This window comes from Thermobia domestica, chromosome 17, assembly GCF_964235325.1.
Source record: "Thermobia domestica chromosome 17, izTheDome1.hap1.1, whole genome shotgun sequence".
NCBI classification, from domain to species: domain Eukaryota; kingdom Metazoa; phylum Arthropoda; class Insecta; order Zygentoma; family Lepismatidae; genus Thermobia; species Thermobia domestica.
The window spans coordinates 54,986,868-55,007,680 of NC_137470.1; the positions used below are offsets into that span (position 1 = coordinate 54,986,868).

The 20,813-nt window shown below is 35.9% G+C and overlaps 1 long non-coding RNA gene across 5 annotated transcripts in view; it reads right to left on the reverse strand.

Annotated features, from left to right (window-relative positions):
• LOC145674582 (uncharacterized) overlaps window positions 1-20,362 on the reverse strand; it is an 87,562-nt gene extending 67,200 nt beyond the window's left edge. For 4 of the 5 annotated variants that reach the window (XR_014128988.1, XR_014128987.1, XR_014128986.1 and 1 more), the window contains exons 1-3: window positions 19,843-20,362; window positions 7,349-7,574; window positions 3,176-3,381 (exon numbers count right to left, since the gene is read on the reverse strand). This is a non-coding gene — a long non-coding RNA (uncharacterized LOC145674582). The remainder of the gene's footprint in view (window positions 1-3,175; window positions 3,382-7,348; window positions 7,575-19,842) is intronic. The other variant, XR_014128989.1, reaches the window with a different exon arrangement.
• Window positions 20,363-20,813: the final 451 nt, after the last annotated feature.

Consider the following 20,813-nt stretch of genomic DNA (forward strand, 5'->3'; position numbering starts at 1 on the left):
TGAACTCGGAACCAGGACTAATTGGCTACAAATGCGATACGTCTGCCGACTCACTCACGAAGGAATCCTGATAAGAATACGTTGTACTGATCTTTACATGCTTCTTAACATAACTGTTAAGAGTCATTTCAGAAGGACAAAACGATAAACAGTTGCACAAGTGAAACCATTATACAGAATTACATACGGACAATTTCAAAGTACTACGGAGTACAGAAGAACTAATTTAGTTCAAGTTAGTTTACAACGACTTTTATTGGTCCAAATTAAAAAAATACAACGACTTAATTTGCATATCAGTAAAAAAAGTGAATAAAGATACGAATTATTTGAGTCCACTTTGGCTCAGACTCATTTATAGATAAATAGCTACCAAAGATACTTCTCATTTCACTAAATGCCTCTCATGGGGTCTGTATGACCCCTCTCCTACACAGACATACAAAAAGTACGGCACTTCGATGTATTTTATCAATAGTAAACATTGAAACGAAACAATATTTAGAATTATTCTTTGATTGCAATTACATAACAATAATAACAACCACAAAAAAAATCACAAAACAAACATTTATAAACTTTATATATACATATAAAATTGCTTTTGTAGTATAATCTTTTTGAGTAATGAATGGGGAATTTAGGTCTGAATATAATACGAATAATATACGGGAGTGAAACGTGATAACCAACAAATGTGTGTTCATCAAGATTTTACAAACACTTACACTTTTACGAACATTTTTCGTTTTCTGGTTTAAACCAGTTGTTTTTTTTTTTTCTGAAAAAAAAAACAGCTGGTTTAAACCACCTTGGTTTAAACCAGCCAACCCTGATCATATTATGTAAATTTTTCTTACTATGGTCATCAATAAGATACGTTGTTGTATTTCAAAATCACGGCTTTTTCAGTGAAACACCCTGTACGTAGGTGCATGAGAGGATGATTCAAATTAACAAAAAATTGGTTACTTAGCAATACATCCTCCGTGGGAAAACTAAATGTTTTCCAAACGTATTGGAACAACAAGGTACTTCCGTCTTCAGTGGCAAGGTAACATGGAGAAAAAAAAAATGGATGAGAGAAATATGGTATTGAAAAAGGAATGCATACGACCAGATACACACAACGTGAAAGATAGGTACTAAAAACCAACGTGTAGACCACAGTGGACGAGAAAAGAATGAGCTGAGTTCAAACGAGCGCGGTGTCTATGCTACGTCACTATTGCCAGATCCAAAATATGTACTAAGGATAGGTACTCAGATTATATCAATACTACCAGAATCCAGATTTAAAGCCGGTTTATATTTATGGATAAAGAATGTTTATTCCCCCCTCCCCCCTTGTTTTTTTTCCTTGAACTTATCACATTAACCTGCTTCATATTGTATGTTGTTTTAGGTGAAGTGACAATCACGACATACCCTCCTCTTATGACTCTTTTGATTGTCTAATGTGTTCTTTAATTCGAGTGTTAATACACTACGTTTGATTTAACCTATACATAAAGCGTCACATGCACACTGAGCCTGGTAAATACCTGACCTATTTAGTGGATCAAAAAATAACTTTTAAAGCCGATGAAATGCTTTTCTAAGGAGATATTGGAAGCAGATATATTATGCTTTCCAAGAATACATCGAATTTTTATCGATAATTGTGGAAAGTACGAAATTCCTATCCAAATATTCGTTTGTTTGGGAACAGTTGTTCCCAAAGAAACATTTCTCACTGTGGAAATTAGCTTGTTTACGTGGGAACTGAGATTGTACCTCTTCAGGAATTCTGTGAAGGCCATGACCGATATATGTTACATGTGTCATTTTTGGACACAATGCCTTTAAAACTTGCCCACCTGCCAACATACTGGAAGCTGCATTCTGAAAAGTATAAGGAAATTATCTACCCTTTCCTTACCTGACCACAGAACACTTCAATATATATATATATATATATTGAAGTGTTCTGTGGCCAGGTTGCGAAAGGGTAAATATATATACACTGGATGTAGATAATTCTTTCCCTGATTACAAACATAAATCATAAAATATTGCATAAAATATGACAGACAGACAAATACTTTTTTTTTTTTTTAATCTTGAATTGCATGTAACATTCAAATTTTTGTGTACATACTTACTGTTATTTTGTTTGTTACAGTCCAGTTACGTAATAACAGCGGAATCGGACGCCATTTGCATAAACATGTACTAAAACCAGGAGAAAGTCGGGAAGATGGATCGGGTGTGATGGTCCCATAAACTGTCCTCCGTGATTACCGGACATAATACGACTGGATTTGTTCCTCTGACGTAATGTCAAGGACCAGGTTTAATCAAAACCAGCGAACGACATCGCAGAATTACCAAAGTCATAACATCCATCCCCCACGTAATGTCGACCAACACTGGGTGGAAATGGAATATCGCCTTGATATCCTTCAGGCAACGAAAGGATCACACGTAGAAATTTATTAGTTGTGTACACAAAATCTTTAATATGTTACATGCAATTAACGATGAAAGGTATTTGTTTATGTGTCATATTTCATGCCTTATGAATATTTGTAATCAGGGAAAGACTTCTGGGACATCCTGCACATATATAGTTTTACCACCAAGTTTGAAGAACTTCTTCCTAATACTGAAATAGACAGAACATGAGGACTTTTTTCTAACTTAAAAAATAAGAACTAAATTATATATTTATTTTCAAATTGGTTTAAGTTAATTATTGCTACACAGAACTACGGCAGGGCCGACTTCTCATTCCTTAGAATATACTTTTGCTGGAAGGTCCAAATATAACGTGTATGTAATGTAATATTGAACTGATCTTATTCTACACCCAAATAAACGACGTGCCGCAGAAACCTATATTCTCAGAAAAAAAAAAATGATAAAGCTAGATTGTTTTTATAAGAAAACGAAGTGTAAGACAAAATTTTAAAGCGACATGATTCATTTATCCGCTAAACGACTATAGTTGTATTAAGAAATGTAAAAATTTCTGTCGAATTACGACTTTTTTCTTTTTTTTTTTTTTTTTGTTAGGGAAGGGAGTGGGGGTCCGTACCCGGTGGACCACTTCCGCCGATGCACTCCTGGTTCCAAACACATATGATTCAATCATTCTTTCTCTCAGTTAAAAAATTTAAAAAAATCAACTTACGCAAGGCATCACGGATGAGTCTGGCAATACTTGAATTGTTAGTTTTCTCCAGTTCTTTACATAGCATCAAGTGAGGCGAACCTGGTTCATTTGAATCTAGCTATCCAATAACATTTCCTAGATATCTACCGCATGAATCGGTAGTTTCATCAACTGCTAACTATATTGGAAAATCAGCCATGTCTTCTCGGGTCTTCTGTAAAAGCCTATAAAGGAAACGTTTAAAAGTCAGTTAATAAAGAAGCCGTTTCAACTAAAAGTTACTCATAGTAAATCAAAATTCTGCGCAAAATCGTTAGCTGCAGTGCTCTCCTTCTTCATGGAGCATTTTTAGTTGCAGACTAATTTCATGTAGTAAAATTTTCGGTACTACTTCCGAGACCATGTAAAAAATATTACGTTCTACACACATGTAATTCACCATTTTTCCTGAAAGTATGCCACTCTAGAACACTTTTTTTTTTTTTTTTTTTTGTTAAACAAACAAACGAAAGAAAAGAACAAAACAGTTACGTGAAATTTCTGGTGAGATAAAAGATTTCAAATATCAATTTCATGAATTATTCGGACCGTGGAGCAGAGTCCCATAGGTGCAAGGTTGTGAGCAGGAAAATATATGATATACCTGGAACGGTACTTCCCGAGCAGGCAGAGGCCCATTGTTTGCTTAGTTTTCATTCTATTTAATCTCGCTGGTAACGGAGTCTGTAGCTTACCTATAAGTAACTATAAATTTCATTTAAATATCAACAGACATCTTGAGTAATAAAATGTGACGGATGGATGACACGTTGATTGTTAACATTTTGCTGCTCTTGCGCAAGCATGTAGCGGATGATTTTTGCATGTGGGATTTTCATTAGGGCGGAGTGTTTAAAATGTTTAGTTCGTTTTAATAGTAAGACTATTCATGGCTTTGGATTAATTGTTTTAACAAAAGAGACACTGACCAAAGCTTAAAACTTTACTTTATTTTAAATTATAATTTGTAACTGTTTCGGATATCTAGCATATCCTTCTTCAGACACGATCGAAATTAATGAAAATACAGACATATATATAAATGTTGTTATAACAGAGTTTAAATTCTTTAACCGTCATATATATATTCATTGTTATAAAAAAATTTTAAATTCTTTTAACAGTCATATATAGAGTCATTGTTGTACTTTTTTATTTTTATTTATTTATTTATTTTTCTTATTTACCGAGGCCTTCAGCCCATCCTATAAGTCTTCGTGTTCACTTTCCAATTAATCACTTCCTTTATTTTTGGTTCTTATAAGGGCCTTTTATTTTATTATTTTTTTTTATTTATTTTTTTTCTCTATGTTATTCAAACTTCCTTGCCATGATTCATTAATTGGTAAGCCCCCTGTCCAGTTCATCAGTTTATCTCTTCCTACCTTCTTTATCCAATCCGCTTCTTTCCACTTCCTTATTATCATTCTTTTCTCCATCTCCAATACTTCCGTCTTATCCCAATTAATTGCGTGATTCGTCTCCTTAACATGTTTGTATATGGCATTGGTATCTTTTTTCTTCCTAACATCATCTTCATGTTGTTATCCTTTCATTCATTCTCTTTCCTGTCTCTCCTATATATGACATATCGCAGTCCTCACACCATACCCTGTAAATGACCCCTTCTTCCTCTTCATTAATCTTTTTAGTTCCTTTTCTATTCTTCTTCTTTATTGATCTTAATAAAGTTTCTCCACTCTTTCTATAAGTTCTGACCCTCCTTTCTTCAATAAATTCTTCAGTTTCTCCGTTTCTTCTCCCATACTTTCTATGCCATGCCATTTTCCACTCTCATCCTCTTCATTCTTCTTTCTCCCTCTCTTCCTCTTCCTGCGTTCTTCTTCCTTCTCTAACTCTTTCTTTTTGTAACCGTTCTTCTTTAACTGTCTGTAGAATTTCTGTATGCTCTCCTTCCTTCCTTCCTCTTCGTCCTCCATCATTTCTATTCTTCTTATCATATTTGTTATGAAATTTCTCTTTGTACTCCTATCCACGTCGCTCCTCTCATGGCAGTACACTCCCGCTGAGCACTCTTTCTGGTACCACCTCGTAACCAGTCCTTCTCCTTGTTTTATTATGGTCATGTCTAAAAAGTTTATTCTTCCATTTTCTTCCAACTCTATTTCCAAGCTTATGCCTTTTTCTTTATCTTCCACACTATCTTTGAAGTTCTCTAATTGTCTCCTAGTCCCTTTCCACAAGCCTAGACAGTCATCCACATACCTACAAAATATGATCAAGTTATTACACCCTTCTTCTTTCACCTTTTTCTCCCATTTGTTCATAATTATTTCTGCCAGTACTGGGCTCAGCCTCGAACCTATACTGATTCCTTTTCTTATTTTTACCACTTTCTCACCGATTATACAATAACTGTTTTCCCATATTAACTTCAGAGCCTTAACTACTTTCTCTTTTGTCCATCCTTTTATACTTTTACTACCCATTTCTTCCTCTATGACACTTATTATTGCTTCTCTACTAAGGCTCGGGAACATAGCCTTAACATCAAGACTAAACATAAGTTTTCTGCCTCCAATAAGATCCACTCTTCTTAACAATTCCTTGGCTTCTTCTGTGTTCTTCACTCTGCACGATTCTTGTCCTTCTCTTATGCTTTCACAAATCTCCGTCAACTCCTTCTCTAGTGGCTCCCAGTAGTTGCCTCTACAGTCTAGTACTGGTCTAAGCTTCACCTCTTTCTTGTGTAATTTTGGGAAACCTTTCATTCTTGGTATCCTTCCTTGTATATTTATCTTTCGTTTTAATGTAAAGTGAAATATAAATAATTAGTTACTTTGGGCAAAAATTATAAGTGTTAAAGGGTAATTCTAGTTGTCAAATGTAATAATGTAGCCCCATTAAATGCAAATTTTAATTTGTGATTGAACTAATTACTTGGAGTGGCCTTGTGGTATGTACGTATAGCCACGGAATGAGCTTTATGCATTAATGGTATAGGAATATTCTCGAAAAGCTACTTACATACGAGAAGTAGGCGGATGCTCTTAGCAATTAGTTTGGCAGGAGCGCAGCAGAGGGGCCCGAGTAGAAGCGAGGGTATGCATTTCTAGGGAGCAGGCGCGTCAGTGATGGTGCGTGTATGCATAAGCGAGGTCGTTTAAAACGGCTCACTATAAGTCACAGTACAAGCTCCGGAGCCATCGATGGATTTGGGGGAGATACTACGTGCCATCGCATAGAGTAACGTAGAATAGACATTTGTAAAGTAACATAGATTAAAGAAGAAAATTAGCGTACAGTAAGGGTATCATCAACGAATAGGACATGTTGAAGTAGAGTAGTATAGAACGATTAAGAAGTAACAGAGTACAGTAAAGTTGCATAGTAAACTATAGAACAAGATAGGGTAGAAAAGCAAATAATGGAAAAGTGTAGATTAGCGTAGAATAAAGTGCAGTAGCGTAAATTAGAATAGGCTGCCAAACAAGAGAACACATATTCATGAAGTATGAAATTCTTTTAGCAGGAAATGCACTATTACTGCCTTAGAATGTGTTCCTTAAGAGAGAAGTTGCATTAATGGATGCAGATCGACTTTTGGAGGGCTGGGCATAATTACAGCGTGTGACACACGACATAAAAACTACAATGTATAAAACACGATTTAACTTTAAAACACAAAACAACTTGTGCTAGGTGGCCACTAGAAAGCACGAATGCTATATAAGCAAGTCGGAACAGGAGCGCCGCAGGGGAGCCCGAGCGGCAAAGAGGGGTTGCGTCCGTAGGGAACAGGCGCATTAGCGACGGTGGGTATGTGCGTTCACGAATATTTACTTCCAATATTATCTTCTGCATCATTCTTATTTAGGGAGAGGGGTAACATGGTACATCATTGGTTGTCAACATGTCATGTTACCTTCTTTCATTAATAAGATACCAATAATACATATAACACAAGGATATGGGATCTCCATGTGTTCCAGAATAGCCACACCTGCGTTGTAAAGTATTACCATGAGCAGCTGCCTCTATAGCCCACTCATAACGGAGGCTCTGACATGAATACGTCTTTTTTACTAATTATGTTTATTTAATGAAATGAAATTGGCTGCCCGCGTCCAATTTTGTTTACTTAATGCAACGGTATTTGTGTACAACTTGAAACTTACAATTAGAACTTACCTCAACAAATTTCGTCCACATAATTTTTCTTTAGAGTGAACTCATCGAGGAATCTTCTCTGGCAATACTTGAAGAGGAATTCTCGAAACTGAGAATTCTTCTTCGCTTTTTGCTTGGTAAATGGTGCCTTTAAAGTCTGAGGACTAAAAGTGATCTTTTGCTTCATTCTTATGTGTGTATATGTTTTAATATGTTGAGCAATTTGAAACTCCTCTCCGCATGCCACCTGGAATTAAGAAAGAAATAAACACTTATAGCAATTATATTGACAGCTATTTATAATGCATATTGTTGAGATCTTTAAGTACGAAGCTTCTACAAGAAGTAGTCTAGTCTTTGCAGCAACATGTGTTTGTGTGTCGGATGTTGTTTGAACATTCCTGACAACCGAAGGATGGACAAGAAAGACGCTTCCGTCTCTTTAGTAACCGAATAAGTGAGTTTCGTTTCACAGTCCAAAACTAGAGTAAATTTCCAACCTATATAAATTCTAAACTAAACCCGGAAATAACAGTAGATTTACAACTTTCGGTTGTAATAAAGGAATAAGGTCAGAAGTGTGCGAATTAACCGCTTTCGCCAGAGAAGGGGGCAATAAGTCCTAAATTTTATCATTTTTTAGTATCAGACTTCCAAACTGTGCTACACATAATAAGCGTTAGTCGAACTCTCAATATGACGCTAAAAACGACTACTCTTAGTATGCCTCTAAAAACTACTCTATATAGAGTACAATAAGTTTAAACGCAGTACATAATGCTTATATACATGGTGTTAAATAAATGTTTCACAATATTTTGGGAACAGATTCCTCACATCAAAACACGAAAAAAAAAAAAAAAAAAGTTAATATGGATCTGTGCTCAAAAGTGGATATTTTCGAAGTTATAGGGCATCGAAAACGTGAAATAAGTGAACTTTAAAAGTTCATAGCTTCACTGTTTCGTAACTTTAAAATAGAGCGAGATTTGTTGCTAATTTGAATAATGATTATAGGATATAGCTTATTGTTTATCCTCGGTAGAAAGACAATGCTATTTTAGATGCATTTTGATTATTATTGAAACATGTTATATAGAGAAGAAGGTTACAAACTAATAAATATAGAAATTAAAAATTTTAACAATTTACGTCTGTCATGGATGGTTTGATGGTATAGGCTGAGGTCCATACTGGCTAGGTTCCAATTTTAATGGTCGACTATGTTGTTTTGACTGACTGTCAAAATCACTGACCAAATAACTGACCCTTTGTTCACCATTTGTTTAGTTTAAATAACCTGTTTTTGGCTTTTCACCTGTATAAGTTCCTTACTTTGTATTTTGACATTTTACTTTTATTTTTAGATTTCACTTCCTTGAAAGTGCGTTTACGGAACCTCAGCCTGTTTGTTTCTTTTATTTTTGATTTTAAAAGTTTTTAATATACATTGATGAGTTGAACTTACATTACACCACTACTATGGGACCTATCGTAGTCGGGTCAAGGCATCACTGAGAAACTGGTATGTGAACTATCTAAATATCTATGTTTAAGAATGTTTCAGTACTTGCATATCAATTTTTAGAGAGGTGGGTGAAGAGTGATCAAGTACTCCCAAACAGCCTTTCTAAAAAATGATTGTGCAAGTATCGGAGGCAAGTACAAAGAGACGCCATGAACCTAACTCAAAAACCATCCCGACAAAAGGAATACTTTCTCTGTGTATGTGTGGGTGTGAAGAAAGAACAGCCTCTGCGTTGTTTTTCTGAGCTTAATTGTTCAATTTTCCGCTGTGGTAAAACTCTCATTTCGCTAAACTTGAAAATAATATAATAAAATATAAAGTTTCTCCAACAATGAGCGGGGAATTCAAAGAAAAGCAGTAAACTCTAAAGTTTCCCTATAGCCTCTCTCCGAAATTAAACGCATAGATCTATTATTTCCAATTCGAAGTCATTTTCGCTTCTAGTTTAGTAGTGACGGAGTTCTTGTTCTTTGTAGTCGAGGAAGCGCATTTTGTTTTGAAGTGCGAGAGTCTCATAGAGACAGGACCCCTTCGTCTCATAGACAGTAATCTTTTGTCAGTGTAGATCTTCAAGAATTATTGGTCTCGGTTGTTCTTTCCATCCTTGTGAAAAATGGCGAAAAACAGTTACGGTACAATGACGGTGTTCAACATAGTACTTTTAAGAACTGGAAAATGTATTTGGATCCACGTGGTGTTTGGTTAAAGGGTGAATTACGAGGAGGAAATGTGAAATTGGTGTATTGTAATCTGTGTCCCAAGAATTAAAACTTTCTTCGTGGAAACCGTAATTTTAACTCTTCCTTTATTGACGGCATTACGGATAGTGCACCAAAAACGATAAATGCGTGAAACACTCAAAATCTGAAATGCATGCCATGTCAGTAAATAACACAAAGAAACCAAAATCAGTTCAAGATTTTCTTTCTAAGACTCCAGTAGGGCGAGCTGTCATCCGTAAGCGATGTGCCGTTAAAACGCGTAAAGAAACTTATTGTCTGTCTTTCTGTGTGTCGCCTGGGGAACAGATGAGTAAACCGAGAGTTACCAAATTTGGGTCACGGGTACCTTGGTAAAGGCCCCAGACCAAGAAAAAACGTTTTTTTTTTTTTTTTTTTTTTTAATTTCGAACCAGGTGGTCTCAGAAAGGGGGTTGTTTACCTGGACATATAAAAGAAGTAGAAACTGACCGATATTAGTGTCAAATTCATAGTTTTCGCGGTTGCTGAGATCAATAGTAAAACTGATCGCATTAACTTCCAAATTTACCCCTTCGGCCGCGGGCCAGGGGTCAACGGGGGCGGGGGATACCGAGACATGTAATTATAATCCAAAATGACCGATATTACTGTCAAATCCACAGTTTTCCGGGTCGCTGAGCTCAATGGCGAAACTCAAAAAAGTGTTTACTTTTAAATTTAGCCCCCATCAGCTAAGAAACGGGCCCATACTAAAGAGGGTGCCGAGACATATAAAAATAATCTAAAATGACCGATGTTTGTGTGAAATCCATAATTTTGTCTACATTCGTGTTGTTGTTTCTTTTTTCTGTTTAGTAGTACATGGTTTTATTGTGGTTAAAAGCAGGTTAGTTAATGGTTATATTAAGTATAAACCGTCTTTACTATTAAAGTCATCCCAATGGAAACACATCCACTTTGTCGGATATGCATTCATACAAAATACATCCAATTTTAGAAATGTTTAATTTTTCTTTCGTTGTTCAGTTTGTTTACATAGATATTTTATCTGGCCCGTGCGAAGTACGGTCATAACAGCTAGTATGTAATATAATGTAATATAATTACCCATTTAACTTTAGCTTTTCATTGGTGCAAATTTACCCTTTTTAGTGCAGATTTCCTTATTTTCCGTGCATGTTTTAGTGATTTTTAGCGCGTAGTTTGCTGGTTTTTTTTCTTTTAGTACAAATCAATCCGAAGTCCCGTAATAACATAAGTGAAACGAACGGGATAATGCGCATACAAAGTACCTTACAACCGAGACCTTGTTAGTCTCGAATATCATGATCGCTATATGAACAGGGTTCCTATTGATGTGGAGAAATCTATTTCCCTGATCTTTGGCAGGACTTTCATGACAGGTGTCAGATGACGTTCAAACATAAATAAGGAATAAATAACGGTGAATATTTATATATCTGAACATTTATTCTATAGAGAATTGCTCATACGAAAATTGCACGTCCCTCCCATAAACATCTGAGCAACGTCCCATACTGTCATCATTAATATCTACTCACAAACGAGAAAAACACTAATAAAAACCAAATAGGTATTATAATGGTTGGCTAAGCTGAAATTGGTGTACAATTAAATGTTAGAAAAAAATATATTCTATAAAATTTCCCTGATCTCCAGTCTTTTTCCCTGAGCTTCCCTAACCTGGACAATTTTCCCTGAGTTTTCCCTGACCAGGAAGCCTGCTGAAGTACTTGGAGCACGTAGGAACAAGGGATTGAAAATTTGACTTTTTCTAAAGGGTTTTATTCCGAAAAATTAATTAGCTAAGCCTCACATCCAATCACGTCTATGTTTTTTCATAGGCGTGAAGGTCATAATCACGGCAGCAGTTTGATATCACAAACCGTTCCAGCGGCATGAGAAAATGGGTATACATTTTTATACTGTTTACAATATTTTACTGGTGGGAAATATTGTCCCATAAAATTTATCTAAAGCGATAATTGCAATTGCTGTTTTGGGTTTTGCTCCAATAGTATTACAGCCATAGATTTTGGTAGTTGTAATCACAAGTATTTGCACTTTCTTTTTTTTTTAACTTCCGGAAACAACTTCAGATATCAAGTTGCTGTATGTAAACGTCATGATTTTTTTACATTTTATTTTATATTATTTATATATTTTTGGCTATTGGAAACTATATAAATCTTCGATGTGATACTTACCTAAGGTTTTTTTCCCCGGAATAATCCCTTTTTAAAAAGACAATCAAATTTTCAATTTTATATCACTTTTTCCAACTGATTTTAAATACCGGTACATCATATCATGTCTTATAGTATCTGATACGAAGTATTTTGTATATGCATTGACTAAACCGTCTCAATTGCGTTGTTACTGTTATAGAGGCCTCCGAAATTTCGATGTTTGTGATACTCTAGCATCTTTTGTTTGCAACGCTGAATAAGAAAAAAATTGAAATCTGTGAGTTTAACGACCCAATATTACGTCCTTTAGGCTAAGGGAGACGATGATTAAGGCAAATGAATAATGGAAGAATTGGTAGAATGAGAAACGGGGAGGAAATGGGGTTGCCCTGAGAAAACCCACGGGCACAATATTATCCACCACAAACTTATTTCGACGGGGATCGAACCAGGGACCCCACGTACCAGAGGTAAGACCTTCACCATTGAGTCACCGTGCCTCCAACGCTGAATAACAAATGTGGCTTTATAAGTTTTAGTTTTCGTGTCGTTCTGGAATATGTAATAATCAGGTGAAGTTATTGAAACAATAAAACTTATGTTGTATAGGCAACACTTATCTGATGGTATTGAAGAGTATGTCAAATAATTTTCCCTATCGATGCTTGCATCAGACAAGATTTCAGCTTGTGTAACTCACAACGGTTCATACGTATCCTAGTTCAATGTTATTCTGAGATTTTGTGACCTCAATTTAATATTCTCCGACATCATACAATGCGCCACTGTTACTTCTAATAGTAATACTGTTCTCTGCTCATTACATTTCCTATTTCTCATTCAACCAAAAATTAAAACATTATGACATGAAGGAGAAATAAAAACATGGTTGCTGCACATCTCAAGATGCAAAATTCCCTGACCTTCCCAGGTTTTCCTGGTCCAATGGGTAAAACTTCCACCGTTACAATGTCAGAAAAATGTTACTTATAATTCTCCAGCATTGTAATTATACAGAAAGGACATAATTTTGCACCAAACATCTAAAATGAGATTTTCAGTGAACACACTTTGATGTGAAAATGTTCATGTAATAAAACAAGCAACTTACTTTTTTCCCCTTCTTCCAACGGTTTTCTTGGCGGCCATATAATTATTTAACACGGAATATTTTTCTGAGAAGTTTTGAGTTGATTTTGAGTTTAACGTCCCGTTCAGCAGCGAGGCTATATGAGACGTGGACCTACTGATTAACGTGGAATCCGAACCACATGAGCTCCCGCCGGGAATCGAACCCGGGTCTCCCACGCCAAAGGCGCGTACGCTAACCGCTTAGCCACGGAGGAGCTCATGAGAAGTTTTAGTTTTATGATTTTACTAGGTATTACTCGAGAAGGCGGTTCTACCAAATTTTGACACATTTCTTACATTTACAGGTTAGGTTAGAGATTTGTACTTCTTTTAGCAGGGCATGCACTAAATGAGGAGCTCCACTACTTGGAGATTGACTTCAAGAGGGCTCAGTATGAATATAATGTGAGAATATGGCATAAAAAATACAGTGCATAAAACACGAACCAAATTGTGCTAGGTGGCCACTAAAAGCACGAATGCAATCTAATCGAGTCAGGGCAGGAGCGCCTGAGCGGTAGCGAGGAGGTGCGTCCGTAGGGAATGTGGAGTAAACATAAACGAGAATAGTGGAAGAGACATACAGTACTTTCACTATCACTTCAAATTTATTTCAATATGCTGGGCACTAACAATAATTACATATTTTCACACTCCCATTCCTTCACGAAAAACGTTTCACATCGTATTTTCCCTATAAATTTTCTATTTGGTAGAATCATCTGCTCGCGTGAACCCTTTTATTGCTGTCACACTTAAAACATTAATTTTGTACTGCACTATACGTCACTAAGGAACTGCACCTCTTCATATCTCTACAAGCACTTCTCTCCAGCACACATGAAACTGTTTAACACCAATAAAACAAACACACACATACACACGAAAAAAAAAAATAAAACTAAAATAAAAATAAAAAAAGAAAAGAACTGAATATTAATGTTTAAGATTTTTGTAATGTGCGAATATGGTCTTCAAATACCAGTGCTTCTTTCTTCGTTTCAGCAACCACTTTCCTCTTCTTTTCTTCCAAATTCTTCATTAGTTCACTTCTTCGTTTCTCCGCCATCATAGTTTTCTCATGTTCGTGTCCCTCCTGTTTCTCTCTGCTCACGGTTTTCGCGACATCTCGCTCGGATATTTCTCACATAATAGATCATATCCTCTGTAATTTCTACCTTCTCAACATTACTTGCATTCTTTATTCTTTCCCATACCGGTCGCTGTGATTCTTGAGATAAATTTCCAATTAAGCATTTTTTGTTTACTGAAGAACCTCTCTCTACGACAGCATTACCATACGAAAGTACGAAAATCTTTTTAAGGAATGACATGAGTTCTGATTCAGAAGATGCAATAACACTTTTCCAGAATGTGTTAAGTTGGATTGCCCTTGAGTACGGTAGTTATTCGCCTCTCCAAGAAACACTGGATCTGAACACAGAATTTTAAATCTTCTTTCTACTGGATCAGCGAACATTCTAGAAATCCACTTGTTTTCAACAAACATCCCAAGGCAAGAACAAAGTCGTTTCATAGCAATTTCTGGGTTTCTGCATATTACATTGGCAGGGCTTGAAAAATCTTGCTTGTAAGTACAAGCCAACCAAATAATCTACTAATCAGGCCATTTTGGCAGTCACAGCGTTTATACTCGCCAAATATTGGACTTGTCAAGCAATATAGGCCTACATTGGGATCACAAAACGACAGATTTCTGTTGAACTGAAATTTCAAAACAGTCGTTTGAAATAAGTTTGTGCAAAATGACTGCAGACATTTCCGACAGATTTGTTTGAGAAGAAGCATATCTTTCGAGGAAACATTCTCTTATTGCTTAATAGTATCACAAACACCAACCATATTGCAAGTTAACACTTTTTGCACTAACCAAGTTCTCCGAATCAGTTATATTAATCTTAGCGACATTTGTAGTTTTAAACAGTACATAGTGTTTAACAAATCTATTCATTGCAGATTCCATTATTTCATAATTCTGAACAAAAAGAGAGGAATCATGAGGTGTTCGGCCTGAAATGCCCTTAAAAATGGTTCAACTTCAGAAGCAAGCAGTTTTAAAAACGCTAATTTTGGACAAATTATTATATATATATATATATACTAGCTGAATGTACCCATTCTTCGCAGGGGGCTGTATTTGAAAGCCAACGCGTATGGAAGTATCATAATTCATTTCAGCGACCGCGAAAACTATGGGTTTGACACTAATATCGGTCATTTTGGATTATTTTTACATGTCTCGGTATCCCGCCCGCAGGTACCCCCGGCCCGCATACAATGGTAGCTGAATTTGCAAGTCATCGCTAATGAAAGTGTCACCACTGATATCAGCGACCGCGAAAACTATGGATTTGACACTAATACCGGTCATTTTCTACTACTTTTACTTGTCCCGGTAAACGCCCCCCTGAGACTCTCACTGGTTCGAATTTTGACAAAAACGATTCGCCTTGGTCTGGGGCCTGGACCAAGGTATCCGTGACCAAAATTTTGTAATTCTCGGTCAAATTGTCTGGTCGCCAGGCCGGTCCGGTAACACCCCCCCTCCCCCGAGACTCCCGAAATTGAATGAAATTGAAAAAAAAAAAAAAGGTTCGTCTTGATCTGGTGCCTGGACCAAGGAACCCCTGACCAAAATCTGGTAACTGTCGGTCCACTACTCTGGTCCCCAGGGCGCACACAGACAGAAACAACAAACTCTTTATTTTTATTTATATTAGATTAGATTAGATACTTTCGTAGCTTGAAGATTTTCGTTCTTTCTTCTCTCTCTTAGGTATTTCAACATACTCATTAAGTTCTTAAGAATTTCTAATGCTCTATCAGCAACTTGAGTCTTTTCAACCCAACGTATGGTGTAAAATTTCTTTGGAAATTTCGTTGAACCAGTAAAGGACACAATCTGCTCTTCTTGCTGGTACGTTTTTAAATACATTATATAAAACTCTTAGAAAGTCTACGATAATTCCACTCGGTAGATTTTATGGTCGTTTTAGTCACGCTGTGTAGACCACACGTTCCAAACTCTAAGACAACTGGGCCACCATCTATATCCTTAAGTTCCCCAAAAAACTTAACATTACCATTTCGTTCATCCATGAAGACCTGCAAAAGACGTCTCAAGTGAAAAGACAGAAGCTTTCCTTTGAGCGCGACTAATAAATCTGTTACTGTAGAATGTCCTAAGAACAATGATCCAAAACACTTACTAACAACTTACTCTTCCTTGTTACTCCAAAATCTAACTATAAAGCTCATTTGTTCAGTTTGGCTTACTTTATTTAAATTTTGATCGAATGAAATACTGAAACAATCACTATTATATATGGCTGGTTCCAATGAATAACCGGATAAGTTTTTTTTTTTAATTAAGATTTTCCAGGTATCAGTTTTTTTTTTTTTTTGTGAATTCTACATTGTGCAGAACCGGCTAAGGCGAATTCATAAAATTGAGGAAGTTACAGCATTTGGTTATGTCAAAATTAACCAGGTAACTGCTGTAAAATTTACCTTTAAACTGCTCTCCTGTAAAATTTACTTTTCCTGACTTAGCCGGTTATTCACTGGAATCAGCCATATATATATATATATAATAGTGATTGTTTTTTAGTATTTCCAGTAATGGAATAACCAGCCATTATTAAATATATATACAGGGTGGTAAGAAACTATTTGAACAAACTTTGGTAGCTGATTCCCGACACCGAAACCAGCAAAAAAGTTCTGTGGATCTTTGGTCAGTGAGGGATAGCTTCGGCGATATAAGGTGCAGAAAGCGTGGAAAAATGAACTTCAGAGGGCTGTAATTCGAAAACAATGCAACGTACAGAGTGCGGTTTAGAACATGACACTCGAAATCATGCCTGCTTGATTGAAAAATGTATGTTTCAAACCTCCGCAAGTTGTCTGCGAGGGATTCCTCAAAGGAACGTGGGGATTACTCGCCAGTTTACAATTATTGACGTCCAGGCCAAACCGCTTAAACTGAAAATTGAAATTTGGAAAGTTCATAGGATTTGTAACGGTAAGATTTTACTTTGACTCGGACACTGACTTCAATCGGTTCTTATAGGGTGGAACTGTTTGTGCCTCAGTCACTTGTTGGAACTGTTTGTACCTGTAGTGCTGTCATATGGTACATAGTTACTTTTCACACAAATTTATTGATAAAAAAAGTGATTTACTCACATTACGAAAATAGCTGAGTGAATGAAGGGAGTTACAAGCCCCGGAAGGCCCGTTTTATTCCACCCTTACCTACATGATAACACCACGTGACATTACGTCAGGATCGGGTGGTGCAAGTTCCTAAACTGCTCCGGAAACTGGGTCAGATGAATCGGTTACGGTTACTGTCCGAGTGAAAGTAAAAACTTGCCTTTGTAACGTACGAGAGGGTACAACTACGGAATGATTTTTGGAAATTCAACGAGGAAGGAAACTTGGTATTTGAACTTAAATTCGGCATGCTTGCAGGTTTATTAGGTACGAGGCCTTAGGCCGTCGTGTGGGGCAGGCCCGTTGCTATTCTGTGCTCAAGCACAGGGCGGCAGAGTTCAGGGGACGGCAAAATTTTGGATTTTTTAAAAGATTAACAATAAAGTAATATTTAAAACTAACAACTCGCGCCACTGCGAGAAAATATGTTAATGTGCTTAATTTGCTTTAATTACGGTAGTTTCTAATTAACTCAACTGATTATTTTTAAAAAGACATCCTCTCCCACCCCCAACCCAACTGGTGAGGATGAACTTAAACATCATGAAACTTGATACCGTTAAACTCAGCGATTTCGAAACTATGAATTCAACACTAATGTCTGTCGTTTTCGATTACTTTTAAAATCTCTCCACCTCCCTGGGGAGTGGAGTATACACTCACCCTCCACTCCAAGTTGAATTGGATTAAAACTGTCACTATTCACTATTCATCTCAGCGACCCCAAAGACTGTGAATTCAACTTTAATATTAGTTGTTTTCGGGGAGGGGGGGGGGGGGGAATAGACTTGTGCGGGGGCGGCAAATTATTTTGAGCACAGGGGCGCACAATATATAAATACGGGTCTGGTGTGGGGATAACGTTTATTATCATATAATGTTCAAACCTGAGAATCCCGGAAGGTAAGAGACATGAAACTTGATATTTGAACTGGAATTCAGTATGGTTATAGGTTTGTGAGGTGCAAAGCTCTAAGTCAAACAAGAATTTTAGGAATGATCCAAAAAATGTATCAAAAGATTTCGACCTTAGCCAATAATTAGTTTTCGGATCAGGGGCCACAAAAGTTTGGAACGGCCCCTAAATCGAGTTTTTCTATTTTTTACGAAATAAGCACATCATACTGAGTTAAGTTATAGTTTGGGTTTGGCTACACTATATGTAAGTTCTCCAGATATAAGGCGTAAAAGAAAATGTTTGATTGAATGACATATATTGAATTTTTTGGATCAGGGGCCACAAAATGTTTGAACGACCCGTAAATCCAATTTTCATACTTTTTACGGAATAAGCACACCATACTGAGTAAATTGTTAGTTTCGGTTACGCTACACTTTATGTAGTCTCAAAATATAGGGCGTACCAGAAAATGCTTGATACTATGAAATATATTGAATTTTGTCGACCACGAGCCATACAATTTTTAAAAGGTCCCTAAATCGAGTTTTCGTATATTTTACGGAATAAGCACATCATTCTGAGTAAGTTGTTAGTTTTGTTTCGGCTACACTATATGTAGTTCTCAAAATATGGGGCGTACAAGAAAATGTTTGATTCTATGAAATATATTGAATTTTGTGGATCAGGGGTCCCAAAATTTTTGAACGGTCCTTAAATCGAGTTTTCGTATTATTATTATTATTTTTTTATTATTTATTTATTTATTTATTTTTTTTTTTCGGAATAAGCACATTATACTGAGTAAATTGGTAGTTTTGGTTTGGCTACACTATATAGTTCTCGAGATATAAGGCCTACAAGAAAATTTTTGCCTGAAATATATTGGATCTTTTGATCCAATAAAAAGAGGATCTGAGATGGATGCTAACACAATATACGAAAGCAAATATTTAACCTTATACTCTTCCAAAAAATTTTAAGAATTCCCTGATTTTTCCAGTCGATTTGAAATTCCCTGAATTTCCAGGTTTTCCAAGCGCGCAGTAACCATAAAAAATAATTATTTCCTAAAAAGGAAAATATATCGCACGTAGCAAATAATAATAATAATAATAATAATAATAATAATGATAATAATACTTATACTTTTAAAAATCTATTAATGCATAGCTCAGAAGAAAAACATGGAGAGTGCTCTCATATTACGTATTTGTAATCTAAATGGATTGTATGGAAACACACTCAAGCTTTTCTTCTTCGTCATGCAAGTAATTTCTTTAAAGATATAATTATTTTTTCCTATTTATTTTATTCTTGGGCCGCGGTGGCTCAGTGGTAGAGCATTCATCTCTGGTGCATAAGGTCCTTGATTCAATCCCCGTTCGCGCCAAGTGAAGTTTGTGGGGGACAAACCGTGTACGAGGGTTTTCTCGGAGTTCTCCCGTTTCCTCCCACTTTCTTCATTCCACCATTTTATTCATTTCTCATCATCACCGTCTCCTTTAGCCTAGCAGGTATAAGTGTGGGACGTAAACCAAAGATTTCATTTGTTTTATTCTTAAAGAATAGTATATTTTTCTATATTTTGTTTAAAACCTATTTATCAATTAGCTTAAAAGTTTGAAGGGCGTATCGCGAAAAATGATCATAATTATTTAAGCTCAATAATAGTTTTTCTTTTCCTTTTTTTTTTTAAGGTAGCAGAATTACACTCTTTCCACATCCACACCGTATTATCCAACAAATGGTAGTAGCACAGCATACCGAAAATTCAACCGTTTAATAGGGAAAAAAAAGATACTTACTAATTTATTTTCGTTTCCTTAACATGTAAACTTCTGAAACTCGCTACGTGAAAGTTTTTTTTTTCTTTTTTTTTTTCGACATTTCAAATTTTCGATGTGCAAGTACCGGTAATATTTTTCGCTGATACAATTTATAGTTTCCATCTCTTTCTCTTATGATTATAATTTTTCACCAACAAGCACGAACTTGTGCAGTCACTGCCAAATGCAATAAAAAACAAACTTAATTTCATTTCTTAGAATTAATGTGAAAACAAAAACTGTCCACGAAAAGTGCAAAGGGTGGATGCAAGTGCAAATGTTTGAGAAAGATAAATAATTTTGTACGCTGCTGTACTTTCTTGAACGCTGTTAAACTCTAAATAACAAAAAGCACAAATGTTTAATTTATAAATGTATATGTAGTTCTTGTAATAGATGACACCAAAGAAATCGCTTCCCTAATTGAAATAATTTTTAACACACGATTATAAACAAGGAACACTTTTCTTTGGCGTTCACTGCTTGGATTTACCACTAGATGGCAGGCCAATTAGTTATTTAGTGGAAGAGCCAGCTGGTTGTGGAGGTCGTCTGCTATAAGTGTAAGAAACTAAAATAAATATATCGAATAATAGAGGATTGTAATTTATGTTTTTATTACTTATGAAATTTAATTTAATGCTGATTGACTACAGTGAGATATTATATTCTCAGTAAATTCCTGTTTAAATGTTTTTAATATGCAGAATTATCACTGTTGGGGATTCCCCACTCTGCTTTTATCTTTAATATTATATGCTTTTTCAACTTCCGTTCGTTAGCGGTTCTTTCAAAACAATTTTGAATTGGTTGGTAGCAACGAGTCTAATGAAACGTGGAGTTACCGCTTAACGTGAAATCAGATCTACATGAGCTCCTACCGGAATCTAAACAATTTTGTTTCACTGCAATGGTGTAGATTATAATTGGTGATTCAGAGATCCCTCGTG